The sequence below is a fragment of the Typopeltis vanoorti genome, chromosome 2, assembly GCF_054136105.1.
Source record: "Typopeltis vanoorti isolate ZY-2024b chromosome 2, IOZ_Tvanoo_1.0, whole genome shotgun sequence".
NCBI lineage: Eukaryota > Metazoa > Arthropoda > Arachnida > Uropygi > Thelyphonidae > Typopeltis > Typopeltis vanoorti.
Genome location: NC_143550.1, coordinates 6,427,493 through 6,451,551, shown reverse-complemented (window position 1 = coordinate 6,451,551; position 24,059 = coordinate 6,427,493). Strand labels below are relative to the sequence as shown.

The window sequence follows — 24,059 nt, the reverse complement described above, 5'->3', positions numbered from 1 at the left end:
CTATTCTTCGCATCCTAGATGGTATTCGAGATCTCGGCCTTTCCATTGAAAGACAACTAATATCAGTAGTTCTCCAAACAGTGACTTTCCCCCCCTCCCGCCAAAAGAACACGTTTTTTATCTTGAAAAACAAACAAAACCAATTGCCAGTGGGTGTAGTGTTGATTTGGGTACTGTTAATGTGATTTTAAAGATGTTTAGGGTACCATTTCTCCTGATAGAAAAGGAAGATGTGGGCGAAAAAGGAAAACCACACATACACTTGCGCTTACTAGTTAGGAAAGAAAAAATGAATCGATGATTGTCTGTTGTAGAATTAAATAGAGAGCAGCTAGTGGGATTAATGTTTCTGACATGATAGTCTGTCGAAGATTATTAGAAGCAAGGAGAACTGTCCACATACCAAAAAAGAAACAATCGTTGACGAAGGATATGCAGAAAAACAGGTTCTAGTGGGAAAAGTGTATAAAGATTGGACTGTTGAGAAGTTGAAGGTGATATTCTTGGATGAAAGCCATTTCTTTGTTCAAGGAGAGCGAGTATCCTATGTTTGGAAATCAGCGGCTGATATGACTTCTCCCACACCCACCTTCAACTAGCTCTTAAACACCCAGCTAAAAGAATGTTCTGCGGTTGTTTTACACACGACTCTCCGGGATCACTTGTTCTTGTTGATGGTATGGTGAAAAGTGACCAATACATTAAAATATTAGAGGAAAGGGTAGTCTCACAGATCCAGAAAGACAAGAACTCATCATCCAACAGGACCTCGCTCCGTGCCACACTTAAAAAACAAAGTGAAAGAGTTCATCAAAAATAACATCCAATTGCTTCAGTGGTCAGATAACTCTCCTGACATCAGTCCAATAGAAAATTTGTAGACCATAACGAAAAATAGACTCGGAAAACTAAAATGTGATACAAAGGATAACTTAATACAATCCATTATAAAATTATGCTTTCGAGATGCAGAAATAAGAAAAACGTGTTCCGTTGGTTGAGTCCTTTTCTAAGTAAATTAATGAACTCAGAGGTGCACATGCGAAATTATTAGGTAAAGTGGGAGTTTAATTTTTGTACTTATTTTCTTGAGAAATTAAAATTTTTCTTTAAAATATGAGTGTTCGGATTAATTTGTTCGCTACTATATAGAATTTTCTCGCTAATATCCTCTGTTTGCTTTGCAGATGATTTATGTGGCTGTTGAAGTTCATATGCGTATTTAGGTGTATTCCACTATATAGCATTACATACTGATTGCTAGTTTCAGTTTAAAAGCCGGTATTCATTTATACAGGAGGATGGATGATATTTTCTGTAATAAGAATAATAATACAAACCATAAAATATAAAATGACACGTGCGTAAAATGAAGGTCCTGTTTTGAAATATATAAACTATTCGTGGCCGCAGCATGCATAACTGAATCCTTTTATTACAAACGAGGTATTTTCATACACTTATATACTTCGTACACTTTTATGAAAGTACACTTTTATACTTCGGAATTTCTTCTAGGAACTACTTAAACATTTTGCGGACTCCTTCAGGGTTCCTAAACCAGTTTAAGAACTAGAGGTCTAGATAATAGCATTCCTTCACGCTTTTGAAGGAATTATGTGAACAAACGCATCTCTCTCACTCGAATCGCGAACAAGCTTTTGTTTGTTCGGCGATTCGATTGCTCATTTCATCTTTTTAAGGGGTCAAAGATGATTTCATTTTCCTCTTCTTCTTCATAAATTTTTCTTCTTATGGAGTGCTGCTCCAGAATTTGGATTGATGTTCCAGAATTGAAATGAACGGGATTCCGATTATTAAATTTCTATAAATTTTCAGACTTTCTTTAAACTTATATAAATCAGTGCATTAATCCTATCTTTTGGCTAACGACTTTTTCCGTTGGCTGTAGATGTTATTCATTCTTGCTTGTCCAGGTACCAATGCGAATAAAGGTAATTCCAGTTAACTGAACTCAAAAAATAGACAGCTATTCGAATTATGTCCATGCAACCATAAGTGTCAGTGACTAAAGTATTGCGTATACTTATGGTCAACGACTATCATAATTTTCCTTTAAACTAAAAGCTGGTTATATTTATAGACTAGGATAGTAGTTTATATTTTTATTTCTCACTAATGTGTGCAAATAGCAGAACATATGCAAATATCGTAGTTTTGTTGTCTTTTTCATCAGTATCATCGATATCTTTGTCATTCAATGTTTAATCTTTTTACGTGGTCGCTAATAATGGAGATGCTTTGTGTTCATATATAAATTTGCAAAAATATCTAGTGGATAAATGCGCATTATAAATGGTAAATGATGATTATAAGTACGATTATATATAAATATCGTAGCAGAGAGTATTGTATATACAAAATTTAATCGGTATGCAAAGAATGCCAAAGGTTTGCATACCGTTTGCTGCCTTTCAATTAATGATGAACAGATACGGAAGTAGTAATTTTGCATGAAGCTACTACTTTGTCAAACTGCAATACGTTGAATAGTACATCTGAATACCTCATTTCTTTACTGCCCTAACGCAACTTAAGTATTGCGTATACAAATATAACGTTTTCAAGACACTTATTTTAAAATTCTTTCTCCGATAAAATTAATTCTCTGCAGAAACGTCATTCTCCACATTCTTTAGCAATGATGTAATGCATTTTAAGGAAATTCTTCTCAGTAAACAACATTACAATTTGTGTAAAAGACGAGATAAACAGAAACAACATTCCAAACTGTCAACGCTGCAACGACACCGAATAAATTTGCGTTGTTTAAAGTGTATGAGACAGAAGATAGCATCAGTCATAAACTGAAACACAAAGAAAAGCATGTAAATGCCAGAAGGAACGAAGGAATTGATTGTGTCTCACTTTCAAAACTGAAATAATTATTGCTTGCTCAGGTTCCTACGATAAATACTCGCTGTGGGCACGCACTATTCTTACCCCATCTCCGGAACTTAAGCACGTTGAAAAAGAATAAGATGTTGAAGTATGGATAAGATTTTATCAGTTCTATTTCTGTGTATAGTTGCCCAAGAGAGAGAGAGAGAGAGATAACGCTGCGACTACAGATGAATACCTGTTTTCTAAGTAGTAAACAAGGAATTTCGTTTATGAGCACCCACTTCACTCTTAACCTGTCGGAATTTAGTCCCACTAATAGCAAATATTAAACCAAAGAAAATACTATTTTTTTGTTTTGTAATTTATACCTTAATTATTTTGTGAAGAATGATTAAATATATCCATTTCTTAACCAAACAACATCTCGCTAGAGCTACGAAACCACACTTTCTGAAGATTATAATATCCTAGCAAATTCCATATTGTCTCGGTATTTTATTTTATTTTTTTCACTTAAAAGTCACGATTCGGAATCTCTCCCTTTTTTAACATTTAAGTCCTAATAGAAATATGAAACCAGTCCCGTCAGAGATTCTTCTTAAACCATTTAAACGCACTAAGAAAAACGAAAAGACATGACCGCTGTTGTTGCGCCACACGAGCCCATAATTTATTTCTTAATTTTTTTATATCAATCCTACTCGCAAAAATCTGTAAATCACGTTTACTAGAATTGTGGATGAGCTAAGGGTCAGATACCCTCCTCTGGTTTCAATATCTATATTACTACGATTCTCTAGACACGTGACTGCGACTTCTCGTGACGATATCCTGCGATTAGTCTTAATCGTAGGATATCGTCCACGTTCCTTAATTTCAGATGACAAAAATTTAAGGCAGCGCAGAATTTTTCCCCCAAAATAATCGATTATTTCTGATGCATGCCATATTATGTTGTAAAAGAAATAACCGACACCTGTTTTCACAACTCGTTCACCTTCTGACACTTCTGTTTTGTTCCGTATGGATGTAAATTGCATGTTCTGATTGGGTTTATTAAAATTTGATAATGTGGATGTGATTACCTTCTAATTTCAGTACATTTTTAATGAAAAATTTGGCTAAAGGGTTCGATACGGTCAAATTTATATCTTACAGATATTAATGAATAAACTGGTTACAGAAAGTAAACCAACAAACATTTCTTGATTCATTCGCTCTGATAACGAATGGCATCGCTTTATGTACAAGCATGCGATTAAGAAACTCCTTTTACGACGGTCTTGATTATTTCCATACTTGGATATGATCGGAGCAATCATTGCCTTATGTCCTTTGACAATCAAACGAACATTATGGATTACACAACATGCTGCCGAAATTGTAGAAACCAAACCATTTTTCTTGACAAACGCGGTACACAGCAAGGGATTCATGCTAAACGACGTACGCTACGTACAACACTGGAAATGAAACATGGTGTCGTGTTAGCGTTTTCATGTGAAGCTTGCCATATTAGTCATCAGTTAGTTCCAGCGATTAAGGCATTCGGAATCAACTGTAATTGATGTCGAATGCCCCCAGTAGCTGGAAGAAGCTCAATAAAAATCAAACGGATGTTGTACGTACCTTCATCATTAGAGCCTCGAGAACGCTCTCGAAAGGACAACTACGAGTGCCGTTTGGCTGGAGAGACTTCGGTTGGAATCTGCTTATGATGCAAATAACATTATAAGATATATTCAATCTTTCCCTCAAGTAAAATCAGAGTATGTGCAATTTCGTTTGCGTCAAAACATTGTTACCTGTGGAGTGCTTCGTTTTTCATGGAAAGGTTATTATTGTATGCATGCCAAACATTACATCCAGAAAATACTTATTGTATTTTCGATTGTATTTTCGATTGCATTGGAAAGTGATGCCTTACTTTGCACATCAGATGGGCGTGTTTGGATGTGGCAGCAGTCAGGAGGACACTGTTTGCCACGATGAATCGTTTGTCTCTTGTGGTATTCACGAGGGGGAATTATGGTAAGGAGAAGCTTCTCGCTAGAACTACTAATTCCATATCATATTGCTCAGAAAAAATGAAAGCTATGATTCTGGACACTTCTATTGCCTACTCTGACATTTCTATAGAAACGATCTAATTGAGTCTCAGTATTATAATGCACCATTTTGGCGATATTGTTGGTGGAAATTTGAGTGCAGCAGTTAGACCATCCGGTACCGACCTGAACCATGTAGAGCACCTCCTCCCAGGACGTTTGATGGTCAGTGTTCAATGGGACATCCATCCAGGACAGCGGTATCAGTAATCGGCTGAAGGAGAGCACAAATGTATGAAAATGGAGAATCTCTGAACCATTCGAGTATCGCTTATTATTTTTATAACGTGATTTTGAATTCATTTTTAAGTTAAGAAGCCATTGCCATTACTTACCAAACAACTTAATTCACAGGGCAACTTAAGCTGTCAGCATAGAAAATCAATGTAGTTGTCATAATTCATCATAGTTTCCCCTCCCCTCTCCCCTCCCAGCAAAAATTCTCATTACATCGTGAGCTGGTCGATTATCGATACAGCAGCCTATTTTGTAATAAGATATATGCAGTTCGAATTTTAAAAGTTTGATTTCGTTTTCCTCCTCGCTATTTTCACTAGTCGAACGCCTGGTTCTTCTTTGACCGCTACCTTAATTTTAAGAGTGTGCTAATGCTGCCCAAATGCTTAATAAGCTTCAAGCAACGTATTTAGTAGCGGTGTAGCAAAACATGCGCAGGTAGACTGGAACAAAATATATACAGTATTTATCAGAAATCTGTTTTATTTAGCAGCTTAAATATACTTTCTAACACCGTGTTTATCCAACGGAAATGAAAGATAATAATAAAGGATGCCAATCTTCAAAGGAGAAAATGAAAACAGTGACAAGCATTTAAAACATCAATTGATAAATCTTATTTCAATCGTTGACGCGGGCAGGAATGAATCTTCTTGTCTTGTGCTTGCTCATGGGTAAACACGTAGTCGATGTCGTTTTGATCGAAGCAACTAAAGATATGAGGTCAACTAGGTACCGTCTGTTAATGGCGTGTGTTGTTCTGGCCGGTTTGTCTGTTTTGAGGGACGGAAAAGTAGGACACGAGGAATTATCTCGAGATCTTTTGTCTGCATATCGAGGCCACAACAGATGCATTGTGGCTTTGCATTGACACAAAACTCCGTAGAGGGGAAATGAATCCATTGGTTGCTGGATAGGTGATGTAGTAATAATGAAGAATTTTCCAGTTTGCAGGGGGGGGGGAAGGTCATTAAATTGCGAGCAGAAGGTATTAGACGCGAAGCAATAATAGTGTAGAAGTGGGAGTTGCGTTTGGCAGAAATGGCAAGTTTCGGACGGAAAAGTTTTAAAAAGAAAAAGGGATTCGACAGAAAAATAAATAGCCAGTAGGTTATATTGCGGTTTTCTTTGGATGGTACATTAAAACGACGTTTAATCTACTGAAGTAAAGGGGCCCAAAGGCTTCATTCGGGCAAAGTTAGTTATTTCTATAAAGGACATTAGATATCCATTTATATTTTTAGCCAGATTCGACATTTTCCTGGGAGGTTATGACAGTATCACCTTCGGCATGGGGGATTGCCTTGGATAGCACTACTTTACTTAAAAGACTACGAACTCAGCCCACAAGGCCATATATTTGACTTTTATTAGTACACTGATTAGGTTTCACTGGCCCTGACAGTTATTTCAAACTGTTGGTTCTCGTCAGAGACTAGGCAGAAATCTTTAGGGGACAAAAATCCTCTGTTTTGACGTCTTTTAACGTTGACAATTTGCGAAATGAGCCCCTCTCCCGAGACAGAAAGGACGCGATGTGCTGTCGAGCCACCGCAATATCATATCCGAATATAAAATTAATATATATTCTACAATATAAAATCTAAAGAATTTATTCTTCTAATTAATTAGAACAAACGTAACTTCTTTTTAATCTAATCAATTCCTTTCCTTTCTATTTAACGTCCTATCATTTCGATACTATTGCTGCTTCTAATAACAGATTCATAGAAATGAATCCGCTAAAGAATACATTGTGCTTGTGAGCGCATTCCTTTTTCGCAGGAAGACAACTGCGCTTTTTTCTTTTGGAGATCCAACTGCATATTTACCTCCTGGACTCTCGCTATTGCTTATAGCTGTGATTATCATTAGGAGCCGATCTTGAGCGGGTCACTTCCTCCCCTATCTTCTTATCTTTGGCCAGTGGGTGGCAGGGTGTTCCTTTAAATCCTTGCTCATAAGGGGCAGTATTGATGACAGTGAGTGGCACTGTTGCCAGAAGGCTCAGTGTGAAGCCAATAGCACGGAACAAATTGCCAGGATACCTGCTGAGGCAATGAATTTCCTCAGTAAGCCTCTGTATCCTAGAGCAACTGAAGATATATGGCGCGAACACGCAATTCGGCGTAAATAAGCTGTGACGAAGCATACACGAACAGCAAAGTATTTTTCAGAAGAGCGTCGAAACATTTTGTAACTCTTTATAAAAAGTGTTTTGCTCTCACATGTTCATACGCCGTTTAATTTTTAAGTTAATAACTTGGAAATGTATTGGACTCGTCTTCCACCATCCTGATTAGAATCCACGATCGAGTCAGTATTCTGCCTCAATTCAAATCCGACTGATAGCAAAAAAACATGGATGTACCTTAAGATTTATTTACTCTGGTTAACGGAATTTCACAAGATTTCTGCGTGAAAACAGCAAATAATAATGTACTACGAAACTTATATTTTATAACTAAAAAAATGATCGACGTTTTGGTGCAAGTACAGCTAAACGTTGATCGCTTCATTCACTTTGCGCAGTAAACTCAGTTCGGACCAATGAAGCCATAAAAAGTTTCGCAATGATCGCAGCAGGCTATAAATTAGGAAAGAAATCAGTCGTTCCAACAGGAGTATTTTGATACTTGTTCTGCTTTTGAGGAGGAAGACCAAACCCGGATTTTCCCTGTGGAAAAACATCGCTTGTGACCGATTAACTCAATTTCCAATGAAATCACCTAATAAAAGGTCGCCGAAGAGATTCCAACCTAATTAGATTTTTCAGTTCAGGAGTCTAGGATGGGACCCGGGCTTCTAAAATGTTTAGCTATGGGAACAGTGATTCATCGTGCAACGAGTTAGGGAATTTTGTGTTGTGTGCGTACGACGCTTAAGGGAGTCTAGCAGTCTGGACAACCAGCTTTCTTATAAGTAAATCATCATTCTTTGCATTTAATCTTTTATTATACGTTTTTGTCATGAGTATTTACTTCCCGTGTTCTCTAAAAGTGTCTCTAAATGTAAAAATCTTCTGTAAAATACGATTAGTCTAAATATATACTGCCGATGAAACATGAGAAACCATGAAAGATACTTGATTGGGGTGTGGCAACTTCTCTAAGAAGTTGTCACACCGTTGGTCCATAGATGAGTTCACAAACTTAATAAAATACCAATCGGCGTAATCTGAAGCCTCCGTACCTCAGTTGGTATAGACGAGCCCTTTGATTAGAAAGATCTAAACGTTTGAATCCCGAATACGACGAGAGGAACCTTTATCAAATGGTGAGTTAACCGGTCTCACGGAGATGGAGGGTTTTTCTCTAGTAAACTTTGATTTTTCGTCCCTCAATAAGGCAAACCAGCCTCTTGAATACATATCGACAGACATAGGATGATAACTGCAAGATGAAGGAGATTAGATTCTCACCATCATATTCTTCTGCTGTGCATTATGGTAGCGATCCATAATGCACAGCAGAATAATAGTCAACTTCCTAAATGGAGATGACACCTGACAGGATAAGCGTATTATGTTGCGTGTACAAAAACTAGAGAAAGTATTCTAGAAAGTATTTAAAAACATATACCAAAAGTATCTTAGTGCTAGAAAAGTATTTCAAAGTATCAGAAATATCTCCATGTATTTCAAATATCTTATCTCAGAAAGAATCTTAATGAAGAGGTGAACCTAAAAGACTTCAACTTAGGGCTGAAAATAATTTAAAAATATAAAACGGGGAACAAAATAAATGGATTTGAGACTTGAAACGTTTCGAAAGTAATTTCGAGCTTACGAAAATACAGACCTTCATGAATGATTGCTGTGTTGTCGATTACTTTTAGAAACTTTCTTTGAAATTTCCTTACTTAAATGGGAATTCTAATCCAAGATCCTGTTTATTCAATATGACCCATAGTTGTGTTTTGAACCATTGGTTATTTCTAAAGACATTGAAATTATTAAATCAAAACAATCAATGGAACGCGAATGTGTACGCTCCTGGACAGCGAGTATATTTTAAGTAGTGCAGTAACCATGCCAACTCATGCCGAACTCTTGTTAAGCTCTCGAGTCACTTTGGAAATTTTTTTCAATTTCGTACGCAACTTTTTTTTTTTTGTTATAAAAGTGTGAATATATTTATTATCGTTTTAAAAATATTATTTCATGTTTTTTCTTCCTGCTGTGCATGTACACTGAACCTTGGTTTGTTCCCTTGAATGATTCATTATATTAAATTCTTAGAAATGAATCTAAATAAGATATTTGAAACTACTGAATTATCAGAAGCCGTTCTTCGTGTGATATGTTAAGTGTTGACATAGCAGATTAGCAGTAACAGTTGAATGGACGAAGTGATACAATTAGTTATACGCAAATTAATATTGCTCTATTGAGCAAACCAAAAGAAGTATGTGTACAAGTTGGGTACGCTTATGTACGAGTAGCTTGCATAAATTGCTTTGGCATTGCGCTACTTAAAAGGTACGATTGCATACTTGAGTTCCGCGTACTGTCACTCACATTTCGAAATTGAAACATTGATTTACCTGTTTCACTGTGACATGGAAAACTTTATCCCGTCATGAATACGTGCGAAATGCAGCCTTTTCGCACTTTCTTTACAGCGCTCATTGCGGACTGAACATTCAAAACTTGTCAGTATGCGGAAAAACATTTTAAACAAGCATTTTCAATTTCAGTGGCTTGAAATGCGTCAGGCGTAATTTATCACGAACGACAACCACTACAACAATAATTAAAGGGGGGTGGGGAATCGCTTTCTCCAAGCAGACAGCGTTGCTTAGTGATGACATCAAGTGGATACTCTGTGACCAAAAATTGCTGTGCTTTCCATCTTCCGCTTCCAGATATTATCTACACAGAACCGTGCATTTATTCCTGCGATCAGCCTCGTGTTTTTTTCCTGTTTTCCCTCCGAACAAATCTCTAGTCGTTCCCAGAGAACACCCGCTTTGTAATGTTGTGATCAGAACAACAACAAAAAAAAACCTGAGTTACAGCCGTGAAATATGGGTGATGTGCTTTGCCACGGCCCGACAAAAAATAATGTGCTCCTTTGACCCTTGCGAGGTTCGTCCTGTTTGAACTGAAGCGGGCGAAGGAGAGGTCCCGCTCTAATGCAGCGCGTGGCCCTCGGTGAGGACTGGGGTCAGTGCGAACCAGCAGGAAGAAAGACACTTAATCATGATGCAGTTAGGCCAGTTACGGCTGAGGAGTGAAATTATTTTAATAGAACAGACAGAACCGACTACAAGAGGGCTTTGTGTATTCGCTACATTCCGTTCTACCGCAGGACTTACGCCCGATCATTAGTGTAAGGAGAAGGCACTTCTAATCATTTATTACATTGGAACAAACACTGCAATCCCCCATCTCTGACAGAATATTACACACACCATTTGTAACGCTCGAGAGAAAAATTCTGCCTTCAAATAGCGCTGAGGATTCAGAAGTGATGCTTCCCATCAAATTCACGAGACGTGATGAGTATTTACAATGACTGCGTTCAGGCACACACGGTTACCTTCTCTCTTTCATTATAGACAGCTTTTTTTTTTCATGAAACGTAGAAATAGACATTGTGACCTGCGAATGAATGAACAACAGTTATTCAGTATCAATGCACTTTTAAAAATCTCTTCTTTTTTTGAAGATATTGCAAATTTTTAATTTTTTTAGAACCTGCGTCATCTTGCATCCTGAAGTGGAATGTAAGGAACAGATTACAACCGATAGAGCATAACATCTACGACTGCATGCAGTTGACATGTCTGGTTTTTTTTTCCAATTTAGTTAATTAATAAAATATTCATTGAATATGAAAATACGAATATATAAAATATTCGTGTTTTCACTGCACTTGTTATTTACCTTAAATGTGGTCTCAATACCGTAAGTTTTGTGGCTTACAGTTATGTGGGAAGCTTCAGGTACTGAGACCACATTTTAAGGAAAATAACAAGTTTAGTGAAAATAAACAATTATAACGTACAAGTTTCGTAGGTCGTTAGACTTACGTCGTCAAGGATACTAGCAAAAAGTCATACATAAAATACTAGAAACAATTAATGACACACATTAGATGCAATCAGAACTTCGCAATTGGTACATACAAATGAGTAACCAGATTAAAAAAAAAAAACGTTCGGTTAATTACTGAACGTTTCATGATTTTCATTCATTGGTATCAACTCCGGAAGTTTCTCACAGAAAAGTATTCCTGTATTAATTTCATTAAACATCTAACTGTCGCGGACCTAGGATACGACACTCGCAATGCAACAGAACGTGACAGCAACAACCAGCCTTGTTCCAACTCATACAGCATTTAATTTAACGTCTTTATTCTGGTTACTTGTTACCAGTTGTGAAGTTCTGATAACATCTAATATGTGTAATCAACTGTTTTTAGGCTCTTTTCGGTACATGTTTTGCTAATACCCCTGACGATGTAAGTCTGATGACTTACGATGCTCGTAGGGTTATAATTGCTTATTTTCAACTTGAAAATAAACAATTATTGAACTCGTTATTTATCTAAAAATGTGGGTCTCGACGCCGAAAGCTTCTCACAGAAAGTATTCATTTATTAAATTTCCACAGAGAAATATAATTTGCATTGTCAGATGAAAAAAAGTGTGAATTAAGAAAAGTGCTGAGTTAACGTGGAAATTCGAATACTGAATTCAGATCATCTTTACATACTCGTAAACTAATGGCTACTTTTGAAAAAACACTTCTGTCCAAGTAGTTCTTCGTTCATAACCACAAATACGAATGCTCCGGAAACGGATACGCTCATCGTCTGTCAGGGAGCACCATTCAATGAGAGTTCGATTTAAACTTCGTTAGTGTTCCATGCCTGTAAATGCGCGTGTTTTGCTGGTCTGTTCTGCTAGGTTGAAAACGAGTTTCCAACCCCTTTTCGTCCATAATGAGACCGGTTTAACTCACCTTCAGTTGAAAAGTCGTTGTCTCCAGGTCGAAACCCAGCCATTTCATTCCCCAACGAGCGGAGAATGTCGCAAAAATCCTTGCCACTGCGCCCCAGAGAAATGAACTCTTCCTCGCCACACTGTTAGGCAGTTGAGAAGGAGAAATTTATCTTGACATTGGAAAGAATGTTGTGTCCAGATTTCCTGCGTGAGCACAATCACTTGTGAAGAAGGAATTTTAGAACTTTCGTGCATTGAAAGTTATCCCAAATTGTTGGCGACATTCCTTGAACCGCGCGAGATGAGTGTTCGAACCGACGAGAATACTCTGCTTATGGTAATTAAAATTGGTCTTTGGAACGTCTGTCGAAATCCTGGCGATGATTGCTGTTTGCTTGCCTATCTTGACATTTCTTGTAAGACTTCGCCTGCTCCTCTCTTTGTCTTCATCTTTGTCTTTTGAACCAGAATTATTCTGGATGTTTGCTAGTTTTACTCTCTCGTTTGCTGTAAGATAACACCTTAAATACTGTTTGTACTCATGTTTGCCGGACGTGTCTGTCTTCGGAGCTGTCTCACGTAAGTGGTTCGTGTACATTGACGGATCGTCTCGTTTATACTTAGATTGCCACAGCATACTTAATTTGCAAGGTTGCGGGTGCTGCGAGATGATCAGTTTACTTATGGAAAAAGGCTTTTGTGCACAGCTACACTTTGAACAGAATACTAATAAGAATAACTTATGGTAAATATTTCACATTTAGCGACTATAATGAGTGGAAAACAATCGGGAAGCTGATCGGTGTGTTAAATCTAACTATCACGTGACTGATGATACAAGAATGACATAATGGCACGAGAAAACTACATCCTGTATACTACGTTAGCAAGCTATGTTTAACTCAGAGCAGGCTGCATTTCATTAAGTTCTTGAATGTTTAAAATCAAAGGACAGACCAATAGATAAAGGTTGGATCTCTTACCTTGTAATACTTTGTGGACAACATTCTTTTGATTGGTTATTTGGGCTCGCGTTTATTTGCAGTTGGGAAAAGGGAATGACGAGGAGTGATAGTGCGTACGGGTTACTTGACTACTAATCATTCGACAAAAGTACGCTAAAATTGTGAGTTAAAGCACTTAGTACATTCACAGAATAATAGAGAAATTGGCCAATAGGAAACAGAAGTACAAGTTTAATTTTCAAACCAATTTTAACAAGCGAACTAAGAACCGAGTTTAAAAAATCAATTGAAAAAGGTTTAAAATCAATTAATACGAAGTGCGTGAAATATTAGGAAAGTTAATTGGTCGTCAGCAGCAGCAGAGGATAACGTGATATGTGGCGCCCTTTGGTTCGAAAATGTCTGGGCTGATGACGTGATGACTTTTATGAGGTTTTTTCCGTTGAAGGAGACAGCAGAGGTTTTCTTCCAAATAAACGAGCTGGAGAATATATGCGGTTAAAAGACGCAAATATATTTAATGAGTGGAAGCACTAATCTGTAATAATAATAATAATAGAACAGTATAAATGAATGAATTTCTAATATTATTCATATAAGTACAGTTTATATGAGAAGTACGGCAACCGAATATTAAGAAATATATTGATTTTGAATTGGAATACTGAATAATAGTTAAATTAAAAAAAAAAAACGATATATTCATAGGTTCATTGAAAGACCAAAGTACTGATGCAGTTATGAGTGTCTCATAAAAAGTAGGACTGAGATAGAGTTAATCAGATCGAAAATAAAAAGGAAGAAAATTGCTGATGTCTCAACAGAATGAAGCTCATTAACAGCCAGGGATTGCATTCTGTCCTTCTCTCTGGGAATACATTTTGCAAACTGATGTCATTGGTATATCGGTCCCAAGATCTATGACACGACGGTGCCGTATGTGGGTAAACTTGCAGAATTAAGTTAACCATTACGAGATTCAAGTATTATCAATCTACGAGATACGTCGAAATCATCGTTGTAATATTTATGGAATAAATATCTATAAAAGTATATTTGTTTCCCAGGACGTAAGCAGAGAAAAAACAGCATTATGCAAGAGAAGTTAATTGGTTTCACAATACCTGGGTAGTTCACGATCTCTTTTCTTTCGCAAGGCTCAATATGCTGCGGGCACACTTTTTTGCCGTGATTTTGAACAGAAATGTTTTGATTCACAAAATGTCCTCTCTTTGAAGTGCTGGTCTCGTCTTCAACCAACGTTCTAACTCTTCCCAGAGGTGCTCAACAGAGAAGGATTTAGATCACATTTAATCTTTGCACTTCCATTTTTTCGAATCATGTTGGCACATCGTCTGCAGTATATTAACATTGATCGCGCAGAAGGAAAGGTTCCAAAATCCATAATACACCAGTGCCGTGTACCGGCAGTCTGGTAAGGATTGTTATCATGTCGATACCTAGCTGATTCTTATAATAAAAAAATAATCGATATACAGTAATTACCATAACGTCGGCAACACAGAATTTTCCAAATTGTCAACATAATGTTCGATGTTTATTTTCCTGAGCACTATAACAAGGAACCTGTCCAAATTATGAAACGCACCTCTACACCTATTCCTTCAATGATTAAGAGGACAGTAATTAGAGGCCTATTGAGTTAGTTATTAGCTAGAACCGGAGTGACGAACTACTGCCACCACACATTATATTGGACGATACAATTGGCAACCGCAATGTTCCCCGAATACGTCCTTCTGATCAGAAGAGTATTTTCTTGATTCATCACACACTGATCAATTATAGAGTGCTCTAAACAATTCTGGGGTTCGACTCGAAAATTGGTCAGAATCATCAGCGAACTCCACAAGTCAATTGAATCATCCTTCCGCGATTCAACGGTGACTTGCGGAGTTCCGTACGCAATGGATGTTCTAAACTCGTGATGGAGAGAAATTTTTTGGTGTATACAAAGAAAGCACCATTGTTTTCAGTACCCTTCCATCACCCTCCGTCATTTCGTTTAGCCCACCCGGCTGTTTCTTGGTTTCATTTTCATCATCTTTCACATATTAGGGAAGAGTTGCATGCTCTACTTGTGTTGCGATCGCGACAGCTAGTTGACGACTGATGAATGAATGCGTAACATAAGTCCTCGATGGAAGGATGACTGAAAATATCCCCCATCCATTTCTAGTACGGCGCCCAGTTACAGACATTTACCATGCGCCCTTGCTTTTGACTTTGCTCCTCTGATTTGTCCCTGCTGGGGAGTATTTGAAAAATAATTGTGAGGCTTTGCTAGATAACGGTTTCTCAGAAGAAAAAAAATCCCCGTTTATAATGTTTAGTTTGCGTACAGACTGACTTTTTTTTTTCTTCCACATATTGCCGAAATTGTTCCAGATCCTTCCCTTTCTTCAGCTTTCAGAAGGTTTAGAAAAGCGCTCGTTTGAAAATGGAGAACAGAGGGGCATCTGACCTAATATGCTCACTTGTCGCATCAATCGGGTTTCATTTTTCTGAAACAGAATTTATTTCCAGCAGTCTTACAAAACAGCGGCGTCTCTACATTTCGCCACGAGATAAATACACACTTCTTGAGAAAAGGATGTCTATAAAGGAACGAACCAATAATTAATGTGCAAACACTTTGTAAATACTGATATTTACACGAAAATTAAGAACGAAAAGATGAGAGGATTACTTCAACTGACTTGTAACTACAAGTTGTGCAGAGATCTTGTTTTCTTAATAGCTACGCATTTAGTGGAATATGGTCCTGTTATATGTTAATAGAAATACAGAATGAGATCAGGGATTATTTTTGGAACAGCACACCTTTTGTGACGGCGCTGGTGAGTCAGTGCCACAACAGAAGAGGCGGTTCCAGTGGTTGAGACCGTCCTACCAAAAGAATATTTTGTATATTGCACAAGAGACAAAGGCGAGGCAGTCGGCCACACATGCCTGATCTTAAGTGCTATAATACCAGCGGAGAATGCAAAGAAACTTAGTATAGAAACGTCTCAGCGAAATTACGAGATTCCAGACTACTTCCTATTCCCCCGATAATTAAGAGGAGCGATTAAGAGAGAGGCCGATAATTACAGGCGGCTAGGGTTAGTTATAAGCTTCAGCAGGTAGGAGGAGTGGCGTACCAGGTAGCCTCTAGCCACACCGCAGCTCTGTTCACGGGATGCTCGTGTGGCCTCCTCATATTAATTATGAAGTAGACATATTCATTAAATCAACGTGTAGAGTCCATAACTTACTTGGCTGTCGTATCGGTTTTTAAAACTCTTCTATCAGGATAATTGAGGGCCAGCGGCAGAAAGCTGAAGTAATGCACGATGGCAAGCTATTAATTTAACCCTCTCCCTTCATAATGGCTTTTACCTATATACTCTTTCAACGAAGTATCTGTTAACTTATCCCTATTCCATTCTTTTGTTTTTTCTTATCCTTGATAAGAAAAAAAAAGTGCAGTTTTGTTATGGTCTATTCGTTCTCTCTCTCATCATAATATATCATTTCAAATTATTTTTTCTATCCAAATTTACAGTGCATATAGCATAGATATTCATTTCGTCCGGCAAAATCTTATAATTTATCCAAAGATGTTGTCGTTACTGAGATCTCCTCGAGAAGTAACGCTTGAACTAGATGTTCTTTCAAAATAAATATTTCACTAATTGTTAGGAAGTAATTCAGTTTTTTGATATTAAAAACCAAACAATTCATAAATGTTCGGCAAGCCTCTTGGTAACTTCAGTGGTATCATCTTTCTGCAGAAGAAAAACGCCCATTTAAAAGTTCGATTTTAGTCACCGACTAGCGAAGAACTTCTTTTAGTTCATCTCCAGTTGGTTAAATTTTGGTGGCCTATCAAACTTAGTTGGTCTTTCGTCCAAGAAAGTATGGATTTTCCCGTGCTTTTAAAAGAAGCTCGATTTTGTAATCTATAACTCAGAAAAGTCGACCACAGAATATATACCAATAAATATCAGTTAAGATTTTTTTATGTGTTTCCCATCCACAAAAGTTATTGGTAAACCTATAGTGCATTTGTACCGTGGATGGATAAGGATTTTTTTTTTTCAATTTTATAAATTTGATATATTTTTCTGTAATTTTTATTTCATCGTTACATAGTCCGATAACCTTACTCTAGAGACCAAACATGGAACTTTTTCAAGCCACTTCATCCCTCCAAAGATGGGAAGAATCACCAACTTCGCGGGTGTTTACCTTTCATCTCGGCGATGGTGAAAGCTAATCAGCTGTCAACCGATTTCCAAAAAGTTAAAGCTAAACGGGTGCCTCCTGCTCCCTTTTGGGAATAAAAGACTCAAAGAGGATTATCTTTTCATTTTGCATTTTACAAAGCATTTCGTTTTAATTGTGGAAATTTCGTGAAAATTCTAGATGCAATTCGCTTTCTTCATCCCTTTGGCAAGCACAAGAATCGGCTAACCTTTACTGAATAATGGAAATCTAGATTCTATTTAAATTATTGTTTACATTCAGAACAAGTTTATATTGTTTAAATTGCATTTCCTTAACGAACGGAAAAGCTTAATGTCAAAAGGCTGCTTTAATTAGAATTATGACCAAAGCAAGTAAGCCAGTGAAGCAGTGCGTTATGTCTGTTACCCCGTGGGTTCTTCTGCCCACTTGGCCTGTTTTGTATATTCGTATCGATCGAAGTTAAGAAGAAAAAAAAAGGGATATAACAAAAATAAAACCAGCAACAGAAATTATGCAAAATGCTGGTTTAGCTGCATTCGTATTAGATGCGAATTCTTTTCAGGAAGGACACTTCATTATCGATCTAACAGCAAAGAAATATCAGCATGCTGTTTCAATGGAATTCGTTTCGCAATATGGCCATCACAAAACTGTGAACCGACATGAAGCTCGGTGAAAATGGAAGAGCATTCCTGTTCGTGTCATCCCTGTCTATGCTGTACAACATTTCTCGATAGTATTTAAATACGTACTTGGCCTACTCTTAAGTCAAAAGTTTGTTTCGATAAATCAAGAAAACATTTGATTGCATTTTTTTGGTTAATATAAAGACGAACTTTTTTATCCGCTGAAATAAAACTTTCACTGACTCGCAGATTTTCTACAAATTTACACCTAACTGGTGTTGGCTTGTTTGGTTGAGTGGTTCAGCGTATCCGCTCTACCATCAACAGTTCGCGGTTCCAGTTCTGCCATGAGCATAGATTTTGTGATTGTCTTAGGTGGGAGATGAATTTTATCACCCGGTGCGAGACCAGCGCTCCGCGTATTGGAGGCCTGAAGTGGCTTGAAAAGTCCCATCCAACAGATTTACGAAAACCTTTCGCGAGTGGGAACCACATAGAAACAAACTGCTTAGCAACCAAATTCTACTTTTTTTCCCTTCTTTCTCCCTCCGTTAGAAAACTTCCCCCGATCTCTAATGTAAACATTACTACTCAGTCCACGATTTCCATGGACAGAAAACTAGAAGCGAAATTGCATTGCTTAGACTATTCTATATTAACTAATAATACACTTGTTTACTTAAATAATGATATAATACATTTCTTTATATATTTAGCCGAACCTTATCTGCACTGCTCGCCAACCCCCATTTATGGACGGAATTTGTACTCGATTCCGTTGAACTTCATTTCGTTTCTAGTTTTCTTCATTGCCACTCGTGATGTTCCTTAGCGTCACTTTGGTCATCACTCGACCCTCTATGTTTCTGTTACGACATCGAGAACAGATATTATGGCTGATTTGTTGTGTGCAGTTTCCTCCTCCCCCTTTCATATTGCCGTTTGCTCTTTCTTATTAGAATATTTCAGATTTCTAAAGTCACACCGGAACTCTCCCGGAATCTTTTGTATGCTTCTTCACGAACGTAGTAAATTTACAACTTGAAATTACATTAATTATATGATAACTTATAGACTTCAATTTAATTTTTGGCGGAACATATAGTGGCGCACTGTTGTCATTCATCTGGTGGTGTCGTAGTTATATCGCAGGAAAATTCCTTGTCGGTTTTCGGCGAAATTGATCGGAAGTCTTGTATTAAATTTTCGGCGTTGAGCATTTGTCTATTTGTCGACTTCTCTGTTTCATCATGAAGGTCATTAAATTTTTCTGATTTTAAAATGAGTGCCTATACTACTAAACATGGGCCGGCTACGATAGTCATGAGAATTTAAAGAATCTTTGCAGAGGTGTGCCTCGCAAATACTCTGAAACCACGTTCAGAAGTCGCAGGACGTTTGCACATTCCCCGATATCAACTGAAAATTATTAACGTGGCCGTGCGAGATATCGTTGGTACCTTTCGGCGCAGTTGCAATGAAGAAAGGCGTAACGGAATTTGACCCATAATTGCCCAGCAGGGAATGAAACTATTGCAAATGCAAAACGTTAATTTTGCGTTCTCTACATTTCACTATTCCCACTTGTCGATGAACATGTCCTAAGGCTAAACACGTACTCCTCATCGGAAAGGCATACAGAAAACCAGTTTAAATACTTGAAAAGAAAATTAGCGGATGAAATTAAAGACGTACACGTGAAACGTGCAGTTCGCTCGGGATGTTTGAACAGCGAAATATACAAAGGAAATCAGTTCAAAATAGTGAGCATAGTTTTGAATACTTCTGTCTTTCACTAACATGCCCTGCTGTTACAATAATTAATCTATGCGCACTTTATTAAATTACTCATTGAGATAATTTATTAAGTTAATTTGCGTCAACAGCAGACATTCAGATATGTAATATAAAAATAAGGCTAAATTTACAGAGGAGGAAAAATCGCGATTGCCTTTCACCGCAACCTTATGCGCTATTTACAAAACTCCATTTCTAAATGACAGAATGATGCACGTTGATCATTTTAAGCAGCTCAGTACTTCAGCTTTCTTTGTTTGCGCGGTCCGGAACAGAAGAATCATTAGCAGAACAACCATGGAGGTCTTCGACAAATTATGATGCAGTAATTGGAGTATGTTGACGACCACATAAGACAAAACATGAAGGAAAACGAATCTGAAAAATATGCAAGTCGGTGAGACACAAATCATCCAGACACACTAACAAGACCCGGTGTTTAGGAGAGGAAGAGGCCTGCCTACATGCTTACGACTTCAAATTGAAGATAATAGTTGTAATTTGGGAAAAGAGAAATGTCCTGCATGCATTCTGGCAAACTACTTAACTGCTGCTAAAGTGACCCCCCCTCCTCTCCCCCAAGACTTCTCTATTTAGGGGCATTTCTCTTTAGTCAGTGCAGCAAAACAGCGAAACAAATGATATACAGTAGTTTTCTAAAAGCGCCAAGTGATGCAGTACTAAAATAATAAAATTATATAATGATATTAGTAATAAAAATTCTTCTGATAGTAATCCCAGCGAACTTATCATTAAATATTGGGCTCACTAATAATACTACTCGAGCTCAATAAAGTGCCATGGTCGCATGATAATCTTATCTGATCCAAATCACAGTTAAAACAGACAATAAACGGAGTTTCGTATAAGAGATAGAGCAAGAATTTCGTCTTTCAAAATACGGTGGCAACAACAATAGAGCCATATCACTCGCACCAAAACTCAAAATTATGACAATCCAATTGTGTGGCTTTTGACAATCCCAGTCACGGAAGGTTTATCACAACCTTAACTCGCTTACACTACTGTCACATTAATACTGTCTCAGTTTTAAATGTCAGATAATCCAGCAGCTCTACCCTAGAAAACGTGGTAGTTTTCGAGCAACTTCAGCCTTCCAGTAATGGGGGTTTTCTTGGAGGCGGTTCGCCATCTTAAAGATATTCACGAACATCCATAACAAAGTGCGGATTCGAACTCACAGCTGTAGGTTTGAAAGCGGAAATTTTATCAATTACTGTTCTGGCAGGCGTCGAATGAAAGTCGATCCTCTCTTTTTTATGCAGTCGTTTTAATTCCTATAATCGACATATTCCTAGAAATATAAGCATTGCTAGACAAACAATATTAAGCAGCTCTATTATAAAGTTTATTCGCAGCGGTAGCTTCGCCAAGACTTCTCGGAGTACCATTATACACTCTTAATAGTAGTAAATTCGCTTATTCTTATGCTAATTTATGTTGGGTTTACGTGGGCAACAAAATTTTAAATTTCTTATTTATTTGAGTTGCCCGCATCTTATACAAGAAGCAGATATTAGAATTGCTGGGAAGTTTCTTTCAGTATTTCGACACCGAAATATTAATTAAACTGGAACCGTTTTATAGAATATTTTACCGAAACACACACACACACACACACACACACACACACACACACACACACACACACACACACACACACAAAAAGAAAGAAAGAAAGAAGCTTTCCCAATCTACAGTTAGGGTTGGGAGAAAAAAAGACTCTAACCGATTAATTACAAATCCAATCCACTATTCTGAATGACAGCACTTCGCACCCTTCTCTTTTTTCATGGCTCAAACTTTGCATTACGCAAAACAACAAAACTTTTAGAATTTCAAGTTTTTCAACCATAAAAATTGCTCCAGACCGTTCTTCTTAATGGAATTCTGATAATCTTGTTATTTTCACTGCTAGTCAAACTTATTTGGATAACTCACATTATCCAGAAAACTTCTTTTTTTTTTTCTCCAGAGGTTGTTTACTTTTGATCCTTTGAAAATCCATTCATGGATTTTCAAATGCCTTTTTTTTCTCCATAAAAGTTGGCTAAAATTCTTGCCTAAATGCAGAAGAGAACACAGGTTGATTTGATGAGCCATTCCTCCCTTCCCCACCAGTCATGCATCATTCAGTTTAATATTCGCAACTTCTACGGATATTTCCATTGTGACTATTCGTTAGCATTGTCATTCGTAATTCCACGGTTTTTCTCTAAATTCAAAACGCGCTTGGAATGGAGATTATCAACTGTCCATCATTGAATTCCAAATTTTCTTCTTTCGTTCGATTTACTGTAGTTTTTTTTCCGGAAAATCTCTCATCGTGCGCATTTTTTAAATTACAGTGTGCAAGAGGATGAGAAGAAAGAAAAAGTGTTATATGATTGATTTCAAACCTCTGTGTTCGGGATCGCTATAAAAATATTGGATATTACACATTTCCTTTTGCTTACTGCATGCTTAAAATCTGTCGATTAAAGAAGTGCGACATGTTTAAAAAACTTTTAATACATATTTTCCTGTTCTTATTTTGTAGATTTATTGATCATATTCATGTAGAATTCACAAGATTTTATGCTAAAAGGGAAACATGATCTACAATGGTATTAAAGACTTCCAAGATTTGTCGATACGATTCATTTTCTAAGTACAGGGTTAGTGCGGAGTACAGTTCGCAAGCACTTAAGGGATCCCAGATCCAACATTATTTCAAAGCCGAATGTTTATGGAAACTATGAAAATTTCGTAAGTTGACCTGAGAGCTTACTAGAATATAATCCTCTGCATCCCCGAGTTGCCTTACCTTGCACTATTAAAAGACATGAGCGCTGCCCAAGTTTCCTTTCATTATTGCCCGTTTTATATTTTTGTATTTTTTACTCTTGTTAAGAAACAAATGTACCTTAATGGAGAAAGAATTAAGGAATTCAGCGAGTTCGAGTACCTGGGATTCGTTATTAATGCGAAGAATTGCTGTTCAGAAGACGGCAGAAGGATATCAGAAATGGCTAAAACAACAGTCAGAGACCTGTCTAAAATCTGGAAGGATGGATCTATTGATTGATATACGGCAGCGGTCATGTCTTTTAAGTAGTCAACTAAGGCAACTCGGAGATGCCGTAGATTGTATTATCGTATAAGCTCTCAGGTCAATTTTTTCGAAACTTTTATAGTTTCTATAAACATTCGGCTTTGAAATAATGTTTGATCTAATATTCACTTTGCCGATGTAATTTTACATCGCCGAAATTAAGCCTTATGGCTCTTCCTTTAGTAATTACTTAAGGGATATATTATTGTGTATGCTAACACTAACTCAGCGTGTTCTAGTATCAATATCAGAGATAGGAGCATTAGTAGTTGCAAACTCTAAACGTATTGGACCCGATATTGGAGACCAGTGACGTCTACGTAAGTGAGTTTTCTTTGCGTGCTTGATATCAAATCAGTTTATATGACGTAAGGAATTTTTTAGTGCTCAGCCGTGTGAAGTTTTCCAGTTGGATTGGTTTACGAGGTGACCTGTATATTTATGTCCAAGATATGTACGAGTAGAAGGGATGGCGAAAGAATTGTTTTACCATCGAGAAACCTTTCATCTCTCTCTCTCTCTTTAAACAGAAATGGCGTGTCATGAACTTTGTTGTCTTTGTTAAAAAAAAAAAAACAATCGCCTCCTCCAACAGTACCAAATTAAAACGTGTTTAATTTATGGGAATCTGGATGTGGTCTTCGTAATAATTATTTTCTAAAGGTGCCATATAAAGGATTTATTTAGCGGATTTAATTTTTTAAAAATTTTTTTTTTTTTAGACTTAACTACATTAAATCAATTTTAAGATCCATCTGCTTCGCTATTAATCCATCAAATTTGTTATATCTTACAGAAGCTTATGAATTCTTTCTGTAATTACTAGGTCGCGAAATAGCAAACAGTTACCACATCGTAAAAAATGAGGAGCCATTATCCCCCCCAATACACGGTGAATATGTCAAGGGACTTGATTGTTACTTCCTAAGATAGATGATTCAGCCTCTGGGGGATATATATATACACACACACACTCATAAATGCCGAATCCTGTACAAAGTGTCAGGTATGACACCATTGTTAATGGTCTTTAGACCGAAGCCGCTATGAGCGGGACACGATATCGAGTAAGATGTCATCTCTAACGACCACATTGGGCAGTGACAGATTACCGCCCCACCTGTCGGACTTGTCTTGC

At 37.3% G+C, this 24,059-nt stretch overlaps 1 protein-coding gene across 1 annotated transcript in view; it reads right to left on the bottom strand.

The window, feature by feature from the left end:
* Positions 1-24,059, bottom strand: part of LOC150108798 (fibroblast growth factor 17-like) — a 105,457-nt gene that overhangs the window by 4,767 nt on the left and 76,631 nt on the right. The window lies entirely within an intron of this gene.